Here is a 9,428-nt window from a genome sequence, read left to right on the forward strand (position 1 = left end):
CCCTATCAAAAATTGATGTATCATATCAACATTAACATATAAAAAACTACCAATTTGTCGAAATTATGTCAGCAGCGACCACTTTTTTATTATAGCTGTATAGTCGACATTAACCATTGAAATTACATATATCGATATTTTGGCAAAAGTTTTGACAGGGTATACATTCTTTTTTTTTAAAGCGAAGCTTTTCTATAATTAGGGCCGGTCCGTCCGTCCGAAACACGGACAGCTTTTTTCCCGTTAATTTAGGCATGTTAGAATTGTCCTCTCGATTTCAAAGTTTGCATGATTCCTACAATTCAATGTTAATTGTACTGTCATTTCTTACTTGTGTAAAATATTTATCTGCAAGCGCAGCGCAATATGCGTTGGAAATCACTGTATATCACTTTACCGTTCTCTTATTTACTGAAACGTTGTTTGTTTTATATAAATTCGCTACTTAAATATATATTTTCACTATTTGAATAAAATGGATATAGAATATAAGTGGATATAATGACAGGGGAAATTTGTCGTCATTTTAGCTTGATAATATGGTCAGTTCGTTCATGCAGTAGTAGGGAAAGAGATGGGGTAACGTTATTTTAGCCAGCTGCAAGCATCACTTTATCAGAGTAATAAAAATCTAGTGTAACATCCAAGTAATATTATATCGATTCCTAATAAATATATTCATCACATAAAATCAAAAAGTACCTTTAAAACAAAGATTAAGGTTAACTGACTAAAATCTAGATATAACCAAGCCCAACCTTTCGTAAAAATAAAAAAAAACAAGGATGACAACATCCATAAAAGCGAAGCTTTAAAATCAGAATGTAGGACAAACGACCAATAACACATGTAGAGTGTCCAAACTTAATATTTAAGACAAAAAAGTTAACAACCAATGGACGTACTGACATAATGGTAACAATTATAGAGTTGCTACACTTTCTAAATCGTACCTAACTATTACAGGAATCATTATGCAAAGTTTGATATTTATAGGACAATTCTAACATGTTTTTTATAAATCACAAGAGCTATCCGTTACTGAGGAACGGGCGGACAGACCGAAATTATAGAAATGCTTCGCTTTTAAAAAGAAGTTATGACTATTATGTAATAACATAAACTAGTTTAATACTACCTTCTTTTTTTCTTGATAAAATTGTTTTATCAAAGTTATAGTTTAAAAAGCGCCGCAAATTTATAATTGGGGTAAGTTCGTTCATTTTATAAGTTAAGTAAATTATATTCAATATATTCAAACTTCTTTGTATTTTGATGGTTTTCAAAAATAGTTTAAAACCTTTCCAGAAGCTACAGTGTATAGGAGAACCCTATTGGTTCAGTGGTTAGCGAGATCCTTTGTTGCAGACAGACAGAGATACATAAACATCCTGTTACTTTATTATAAATTAATATAAGGATAGCCTAAAACCATCCCAAGGCCTAAATATTAGATGACAATTAACAGCCTGAAACCATCCTGTAACCTTTGTAAATCTTCCTTTTAATGGAGAACTCATTTGGTTCAGTGGTTAGCAAGATCAAAACATACAAACAACAAAAACCTTACTACATTTTTTATAGGATACAGTTAGCTGTTCTTATCTCAGCCATAATAGTTATTTATCGCAACGCATTATAGACAGCGTTTCGGTTAATAAGATTAAAAAGCAGTTTTGTAAACCCTGAGGTTTCTATTTTAATATTCGTGGAAAACTTTCTGTAATATTATGATACAGATGTTTTTTTTCAGTATGGCTGAGAACCGGTTCTAATGCAGCGGATATTAATCGGTTTCCAAGCCATACTGGAAATATTGTTATTTCTGCGCTAATTTTGGATAAAAAATATTCCTTTTCAATAATTTACGTTCACATTTATAGATTTGTAACAAAATCGATTTTTCACTTCAAATTTTTTATAATAACTCTTATATGTTATATTATAACTAAGAAATATATATATTTTAATCATTTTCACTATTTTAATAATAAAATATGTTTATTTTATCTGTAAACATAAGCTTATAGCTCTATGTTTATGAAATCTTTTCAAAATAAAGGGGGAAAAGAAAAGTTTGATAGGGGAAAACGTACAGAAAAGGGTAAAAATAGGAAGATTTTGAGAGAGAGAAAATCTATTCTAGCAGAACTTTTGTCAAAGTATATATAATAAGTTAAGTACGAAGTTACCCTTCCCTTATATTCATACCCCCCCCCCACAAGGAGGGAGGGGAAAGTAAGGGGTAAAATCTCCGAGAGGCTGTGAAAAGGGGAAGGTTGAGAATGATTTTCAGTTGCTTCACTGCAAAAATGGATGTAAAATAAACGTGGATATATGGACAAGGAAAATATGTCGTCAATTTAGCTTGCTAACATGGACCTCATTTCTTGGTCCGTTCCATCATCCATTAGAAGGGGAGGGGATGATTAAAAAGGGTTGACAGAGGGGTATTACTATATTAGCCAGCTGCGAGTATCACTTTATAAGAGAACATGAAAATCTGGTGCAACATCCAAGTTATAATATATCGATTACTGCAAATCAGCTGATTTCTGAGGGGGGCAATGTGAAAGGGAGGTGGGGGAAAGAAAAGGCATAATACTGCATAACAGCAGACGACTTGGTCGGGTTTTAGAAAGCTGTTTATTGCCAAAAATCACACCTTATTTACAGCTATAAAAGCCTTAAATTATGCTGTAATTTGAGAGTAAAACTAGTAGAAAATATTTGAAGCACCTTTAAAGTAAAACTTAAATAAAAGGTTAGATAACTAGATAGATAATTATAAAGTTCAATATAGATTCTTTCAGAAGCTTTTCTATAATTATGGTTGGTCCTTCCGTCCGAACATCTATAACGGATAGCTTTTATATATAGTTATTTAAGGCATGTTAGAATATATATTGTCCAATGGATTTTAAACTTGGTATATTCCTGTAGTCGTTTAAAAGCATAGCTCAATACTCGTCTAGGATGTTCATACACCCATTTAAAACATGTTATTGTTGAATTTTAACTTAAAACAACTTTTTGTATGATTAGAATATTCTATTTATCTGTTATTAAAATAACGATTCCTGTAAAAACAAGGATGACAACATTCATAAAGGCGAGTCTCTGAAATGGAAGGACAAATGAACATTAACACTTGTAGATTGCCAGAAGTGAATTAACAGAATATTAATGTATACGTACAAACAATACTGTAAGTAAATTTGTTGCAAACTGCATAAATAGATGATACTGTTTTAAGTATATAGGGTAGTGCGGGGTTATTCCGGTCAATTTTTTGCTTCAACCTAAAAAAAAACATACTTCCCAAAAACTTTTTCCGGTTTTTTTGAGTGCAAATGAACGATATGGCAATAAGGAAGAAGCCTGTCTTGGTCCCATTAAGATCTCGCAACTAGAAGTCGGTCAAAAATCGGTCCAAAGGGCGGCGGTTGGCCTATACCGGAATAACCCCACCGATGGGGTTATTCCGGTCAAACGACCCAAAACCCCCGTCTAGCCCCTTTACCCTATCCCCTCCCATGCTACTAAATGAACGAACTGACCAATAAACGAGTTTCATGTTAGCAAGCTAAATTGACGACAATTTTTCCCCTGCAATAATATCCACGTATATTTTACATCCGTTGATGTAAGAAAATCTATTTAGGCAAAATCCTATAACATTTCCTAGGCTAACATAGGAATTTAGGTTTCAATAGCCTTTATCCTATATGATGTAGTAGGTTTATTTTTGTCTAAAGCTTAAAATTACATAAACTACTTAACTGAATGAATTCTCCATTTTAGGGAAGCTTCACATATGTCCCTTCATAGTTTTAGGCTATTTTAAAATACAGCAATTAGCATAGACACTGGCCTAGAAAATTGGGCCTTTATGTATACTTTACCTTTATTCTTAATTAGCGGCACCTCGGGGCTAAAAAAACTAGTTTTAATCTTATGATTGTACATTTTTATAAACGTAGAAAGCTGGATATAATACGATGCTAGACATAGTTTTTTGTATGGATGAGAACCGGTTCCTATCCACCGGATTCGAATGAATACGAGAAAAGATATAGATCAATGGACGATAAAAAGTTAAACACCCTGAAAGTTATATTTTATAATCGGATAAAGAGGGGAAGTTAAATTTTACGCTCATTATCATGAAGCAAAGCTGCTATAGTCCTATTATATAAATTAGTAGGTTTTTTTGTCTGAAGCTCAAGATTTCAACATATACTGAACTAATTGAGTTCTCCTTTTTAGGGAATCTTCATATATACCCCAGGATGGTTTAAGTCTTTGGAGGGTTTTAAACTATTATTTTGATTTTGATGCCAGAGCCCCTAGATATGGAGATGCGATCCTCAATTTTCAAATTCTTTGAACGTACATATAAGACTTTTACAGAAATGCTTCGCATCCAAACTATCTATCTATGCTTGATATAAAGTTAACACTATATAGAGCAGATTATGAATATTTGATTGATGTGTGCCCCGCAATTATCCAGTAGCGCTCAGGCGCAAGACACAATTACTTTAGCTAGGCCCAAGGCATTATTTGTATCCTTTTATGCATCCATAGGCCTATCTCTACCTATATGACACCATATATGGGTAACGCTAGCCTATTCATGGTAATTTGTATGTGATTTGCTAATAGTATATGTTTATTAAAGACATTATGTTTATTGTTAAAGTAACCATGTAAACAATCAGTACAAATATGTATGCCTACAACCATGCCTGATTTACGTCACATATTAACATACAGACATTTAATTGCACAGACAAACACTAAGATCCTGGTCCAAAGCTAATGTTATAGCATGTACCTCTTAAATTTAGTTAGTTATTTATTGACTCTCCTACCATCAACTTCTCTTTCTGGCTTTAAAAGGTAATGACTTAGTTGTTTGGCATGCATTGTAGTTTAAATTTAGGACCCTTAGTACTTAGCATGAATTGAGCTTAGGCCTTATGTTAGAATTCTAACACAATTCACTGCTTGGGACTCAGGGCACATTTCTGTCCTACTCTACTTATGATTTTAACACTTATCCTGTAAATATTTTCATACTTAACTTATGAACTTGTAATATAAATACACTTTATAAAAATATTTTCCTTCCTTAATACTTAATATACTTATATAATTCTGATCGAATATCAAAACCAACCATTTATTCTTAGATTAAAGCAACATAATACTTCGCGTGGGTCTTTTGTTGAGCTTCCACCAGCTCAACCAAATTCGTATTATACTTGTGGGAATAGAGGGTTAAGCATTCTAAACAAACGAACCGACGATGAGAATGTCTATGTGTATTGCAGTAAAAGTAGGTTTTTAGTAGTACTCATAGAAGAGCGGTCTCCATACCTAAATTTGGACAAACGCCCCATTCGCACACACAGATAATTGTAGGACCGACTCAAGATGAATAGAGTGAAAAGAGAAAAAAAGAGAGATCGAGATATTTTATGATATTGGACATAGGAATCATCATTATAAAAATCAGATGTATATGGTTTAGTTATAATATATTGGAAAAAACTAAAAGAAAGAGATAATTTAAAATAGATTTACTTGAAAATTAAATTACCAATCCATCACAATGTAGTAAACATTCTGTAATTAATCACTAAAAAAAACGTGTTTAGAACTTCGTCAACCCTTCTCATACATTTTTAACTGCTACCTAAATTCAAGAGTTTCTTAGATTGTTTAATACATAAATATCACAGTAGAGTTTCTATACATGAAATGAAATTTTATTTGGAAAAAATATTTGTTAAAACCAACCATCTAACAACAAATTTTTCTGTCTGCAATATTCAAAACTAACTCAGCTAGTTAGCGGGGCATTGATGCGCTAGTACCCAAAGTCAGACAGAACCTGCTGAATTCGTGCACATTCCCTTTAAGCCAGTACCCAAAGTCTGATACTCTTAAAAATTGAATATTCTATCCATTGTCCCCTCCCTTACAACAACCCATGTTAATAAGTACAAAACCATGCAACTACTGAATTATCTATAAAAAAATAACATTTTGTGATTTCAGATATTTTAGAGGGGCTACCTTAGTATTAACTTAGACAGTACCCCAAAAATCAGCTGAAATTACGAAATTTATTTTTTGGAATTATTTTATAATTAAGTAAAAATCACGAAACCTTCCCAAAATTCAACAATATTATTCGTTAGTTCAAATAAATAAATAATTCTTCAGTAGATAAATCCAGGGAGGGAGAGGACATAGTGCTGTTTATTACACTAGTCCCCAAAGTTTTATAAAAAGTTTTCTTCTCCGTTAGCTTAAAAAACTTTGGGGACTTTCAATGAATTTTGAGTGTCCAAACGTTTCAACCAATAATTGTAATCTATAGAAGAGGAATTTTGTGTATCATAACTGGGGATTTTTTTATTTATTTATTGGCCATTGTCGTCTTATCCCTTTAGATCCATGAGATAAATAACAGATTATAATTGAACAATGGAAATTTTATCTTATTTTTAAAGTTCTTATAATTCTTTTTCATTACAAGAACAAATATGTACATTGTTTTCAGATGCGTCAATATTAACTTTGAAATTATTTTTCCAATCCGAATTAATTATTATAACAATAGCGGGGTATAGTCCCTTTCGTGGCAACGCCTCTTAAGGGGCGTTTTGTCGTTTTTTTTCACAGAAGCTTTTCTCCTATTTCTATAAACTATCAAAAGCTACTGTGAAAATACGTCGAAACGCCCCTTAAGAGGCGTTGCCACGAAATGGATTTTACCCCAATAGCGAATGCACCCCTAGCTTCTAGGGGTTCTGTATTAGAATGGATAGGGAAACTTAGAAAAATAGTCTAAATCCAAACTTAGATAGCCTAAAACAATCCAGGGAACTACAAAAAGCTTCGCTGTAAAGGAGATCCATATCGGTTCGGCGATTATCGAAATCTTAAGCTACAGACAAGAAAAAACTTGGTACTTTACATAATAGGATTGTAGTTAATAAAATAAAATAGATCAATAGGTAGATTTTAAATTTTCCGTTAAATTTTAATGATGATATTTTAGAAAAAAATATAAATCCTGTTTTCAAGAAAAACATCCAATATTGTAAAGAAATAAGTTGAGTGAGTGTTTTTCCAATAAGATCCTTTAAACGACTGGATATAATTTTCAAATTTTAAGACAAGTTTAGGCTATTTTAGGAGGGGAATAGGTAAATCCATTCAAGAAAAATAGCATATAAAAAATCTTCCCCAATGAAAAAAATTCTTTACAATTCTTATTTTAAATGTAAAAAGCAAAGGGTTAGGGTTGAATGTTGAATTTTACATTATATTGAATCTATTCTTTTCTTTTATTAATGGAAAATACCAGTAGTACACTTTTAATATCTTTTTTTTCTTCCCTCTTTTCTATAGTCAAAAAACTTCCCCTTTCTCTCTTTTTCTTTGTTGCTCTCACAATCGATATATTAATACTTGGATGTTGCACCAGATTTTCATGTACTCTGATAAAGTGATGCTCGCAGCTGGCTATAATAACTATACCCCCAATCTATCCCCTCCCACTAAATTAACTGGCTGACCAATAATAAGATCAAAGTTAGCAAGCTAAATTAAGGACAAATTTTCCTCTGTCAATATATTCACGTATATCTTATATCTTTTGCTCTACCTTCTTTTTCAAATTAGCTTTCCCTTGAAGTTACAATCGAGCACTGAATACTGAAGTGGGTGTGTTTTTGTCAATTTCAGTTTTAGCTGTATTTTTGACAATATTTTTTCCACTGTCAAAATTACACCTTTACTACTGTCATAATCACAGTTTTGCTGTCATTTTCACACCCATGAAATTCAATGAGGCTGTCAAATTCACAGTGTTGATGACAAAAATACACCTAAATATTTTTACATTAATATAAGTATTTTAACCAAGTTGTAATAACTTATAACTATTAATGCTTATAGTTAAATTAATCTATACAACAATAATTCTAAACTTATCAAAAGAAGGTAACAGACGAATATTGAATAGGGTAGCGTGGGGTTATTCCGGTAGGGGGATACAATTCTTGTCACCCCTACCAACTTTTTTAAAACCGTTACCCAGTACCCAATATAACCTAACCTGAGCCAAAAAAAATAAACCAACAAACGACAGATTACTATCCCTTCTATTTTCAATCTATTTCAAAACAAGAGGGTGGGGGGGGGGGGGTTTCTGTGCTCTACAAGGCACTTTAAAGGGAAATTGCCTCCTTTCCTCTCTTTTTCTCTCTCTGTATCTGTATCTAAATTTTGTGAAAATCTGTGTATTATAACAGAAACCAGAGATCTAAAGGGATAAGACAATAGCCGATAAATTGATATACATCCCCAATGATGATACACAATATTATGCCTTCTGTAGATGAAAATTAGTGGTTGAAACGTTTTAACACTTCACTTAATAAACCAACCAATCAGAATTCAAAATTTCCAAAGTTGTTAAGCATACGAATGAGAAAATGTTATTTTAAAACTTTAAGGACTAGTGTAATAAATAAACAGTCCAATGTCCCCCCCCCCCCTGATTATAACAGAACCTAACTGAGCGGCCTCGGCTTATTTAATTTTTATATCCGCAACTTACATTCACCAATAAGTATAAAAAGTCTGAGGGAGGGAGGGGACATAGGGCTGTTTATTACACTTGTCTCAAAACTTTATAAATAATATGGTTTAATTATTCCTTGGCCTAACAACTTTTTTGTGTTGTTTAGACTTTTAAAAAGCGTTTGATTAAAAAAACATTTATGGAACGATAATGTCCAATAAAATATGAATATATGGACTGGGGATAAATTATCATCAATTAAGGTTGCTTATATGGACATCATTTATCAGTTTATTTCATCCAGTAGGAGGGGAGGGGATGAGAGTAAATGAGGGGAATATTTAATTTAGCCAGCTGCCAGTTTAACTTTATTAGAGTACATAAAAATCTGGTACAAGATCCAATTAATAATATATTGATTAATAAAAAAAGATATTTTAAACGGCTAAAAAGTAATTATTACCCATAGGCCCAGGGCTCTAGATTGATAAGACAATGGCCGATAAATTATTGTAAATCTCTATTGATAATACACAAAGTACCACTTCTGTATATTACAATTAATGGTTGAAACGTTTGGACACTCATCTTAATAAAACAAACCAACCAATCAAAATTTGATAAAAGTCCCCAAAGTTGCTAAGCCAACGAATAAGAAATTTTTGTTATAAAATTTTGGGGACTGGTGTAATAAACAGTCTATAATGACAGGGATCTAAAGGGATAATATAATGACCGATAAATTGATTTACATCTCCATTGATAATACACAAAATAACACTTCTGTAGATTACAATTAATGTCTGAAACGTTTGTACAC

Source organism: Acartia tonsa, chromosome 4 (genome assembly GCF_053477335.1).
Source record: "Acartia tonsa isolate MP-2025a chromosome 4, ASM5347733v1, whole genome shotgun sequence".
NCBI lineage: Eukaryota > Metazoa > Arthropoda > Copepoda > Calanoida > Acartiidae > Acartia > Acartia tonsa.